We start from the raw sequence: 2,614 nt of genomic DNA, 5'->3' as shown, positions 1-2,614 counted from the left end.
AGCCTGGTCTACAGAGTGAGTTCCAGGACAGCCAGGGCTATACAGAGAAACCCTGTCTCGAAAAACCAAAAAAAAAAAAGTAGCATACAAAGCCAAATAATCCAAGATATCAGTTCCAAACTGCGTGTGAGAGAAGGTTTGAAAAGTTAAGTCTCCCCCAACCCCCCAGGGCGTGGCACTCTTAGGAGGTGTGTGGCCTTGTTGGAAGAAGTGTGTCTCCTATGCTCAAGCTACATCCAGTGTGGTTCACAGTCTCCTTCTGCTGCTTGTAGATCAAGGTGTAGAAGTCTCAGCTCCTTCTCCAGCACCATAGATCTGCCTGTATGTCACCATACTTCCCGCCATGATGATAATGGACTAAACCTCTGGAACTGTAAGCCAGACCCAGTTAAATGTCTTCCGTTAGGAGAGTTGCCATGGTCATGGTGTCTCTTCACTGCAGTAGAAACCCTAAGACTGTGTGTGTGTGTGTGTGTGTGTGTGTGTGTGTGTGTGTGTGTGTGTGTGTTCAGCAATACGTAGAGAGCATAATTCTGCATTTAAATTATTTATGGGACCACCACAGTCAAGAGTCCTCATACGGACACAAGATAGGGATATGATCAGATGTTAACTCTATACGTGGAACCTGAGCTCTGGAAACCGTTTCTATCTGGAAAGAAAACTTCTTTGACTCCAGCGATGAGGGCTTAAGGCAGTCATTTATGTCGTCACCTGGTCTTACAGGTCTGTCTACTGCTTGTGTCCAATATGTCACCTGGTCTTACAGGTCTGTCTACTGCATGTGTCCAATATGTCACCTGGCCTTACGGGTCTGTCTACTGCATGTGTCCAATATGTCACCTGGCCTTACAGGTCTGTCTACTGCATGTGTCCAATGAATGGAGAGTGGCCTGAGCAGACGAATTTCCCTGAGGGTGAATTTCTCTTCAGAATAAGACACTTGGGGGAGGAGGTTGCTGCTGATGTGGACTTGAATAACTCTTAAAGTGTTAATAGTTTTAATAGTTTATCCCTGTGGGATTCTTCTTCCGGAAGCATACAGTCAGACTCTAGGACGAACCTTGCTTTCTGAGTGCCTCTCTTTCTGTTAACTCTCATGCTTAAAGCTGATAGAAAATACTTTTTAGTAACTGGGGAATGGAGGTACACATTTGAGTGGCAGAAACAGAAATCTCTGTGAGTTAAATCCCAGACTGGTCTACACTGTGCGTTCCAGGTCAACCAGGACTACACAGTGTGAGCTCAGTATATTACTGGATTTTAAAAACAAGCAAACAACAACAACAAAACAAGCAAACAAACAAAACAAAAACAACACTCTCGCTGGGCGTGGTGGCGCAGGCCTTTAATCCCAGCACTCTGGAGGCAAAGGCAGGCGGATTTCTGAGTTCGAGGGCAGCCTGGTCTACAAAGTGCGCTCCAGGACAGCCAGGGCTATACAGAGAAACCCTGTCTCGAAAAGCCAAAAACCAAAAACCAAAACAAAAAACATTCTCAACTCTGCTCCATACTGGCTGGTCCTGGAATTCTTTTCTGCATCAAAGCCACGGTCCAGTGTTACCTGAGTTGGGGTCCCCATGAGATAAGAGAACCCAATACTAGGGCTGGGGAGATGGCTCAGAAGTTAAGAGCACTGTCTGCTCTTCTAGAAGTCCTGAGTTCAATTCCCAGCAACCACATGGCCGCTCACACAGCCATCTATAATGAGGTCTGGCGCCCTCTTCTGGCCTATATGTGTACATGCAGGAAGAATGCTGTACGAGAGAGAGAGAGAGAGAGAGAGAGAGAGAGAGAGAGAGAGAAGAGAGAGAGAGAGAGAGAGAGAGCTGACAGCTGACATCTTTTGGGGCTCACCCATCCCTTAGAAGCATTGTTGCCTCAGGAGTCTCTCACAGACAAGAGTATATATACTTGTGAACCATTAAGTAATTTAAAAGTTCCCTTTAACCAACAACTACAAAAAAGGCATTTTCTTTTCTTTCTTTCTTTTTTCTTTTTTTCTTTTTCTTTTTTTTTTTTGTTTGTTTGTTTTTTGTTTTTGGTGCTGGGATTAAAGGTGTGTGCCACCACTGCCCGGCTCTAGGATCTCATTTTAAAAAATTCCGAAGTTAAAATGATGAAGGAAGCCATCATACAAAACCAGACGGCCATTGATATACTAACAGCATAAGGAGGATTCTGTGCCATTGGGCTTTTTTTTTTTTTAAATCTTTATTTATTTATTTTATGTATATGAGCACATTGTAGCTGTCTTCAGACACACCAGAAGAGGGCCTCAGATCCCATTATCAGCGGATAAGAGCACTGGCTGCTCTTCCAGAGGTCCTGAGTTCAATTCCCAGCAACCACATGGTGGCTCACAACCATCTGTAAAGGGATCTGATGCTCTCTTCTGGTGTGTCTGAAGACAGTGATAGTGTACTCACATACATAAAATAAAAATAAAAAGTAAATAAATAAATAAAAGAAATGAATAATCTGAAGTGAACTATCGTATCCACTACACCTGGGAGGGGCACAGAAGCACATTCCAAGGACACTTCTGGTTTTGAGGAAACTGAGGTCACATGACTCTTGTCTTGTGTGTGTGTGTGTGTGTGTGTGTGTGTGC

This window comes from Mus caroli, chromosome 15 (assembly GCF_900094665.2).
Source record: "Mus caroli chromosome 15, CAROLI_EIJ_v1.1, whole genome shotgun sequence".
Lineage (NCBI taxonomy): Eukaryota > Metazoa > Chordata > Mammalia > Rodentia > Muridae > Mus > Mus caroli.
This window is presented reverse-complemented; position numbering follows the sequence as displayed.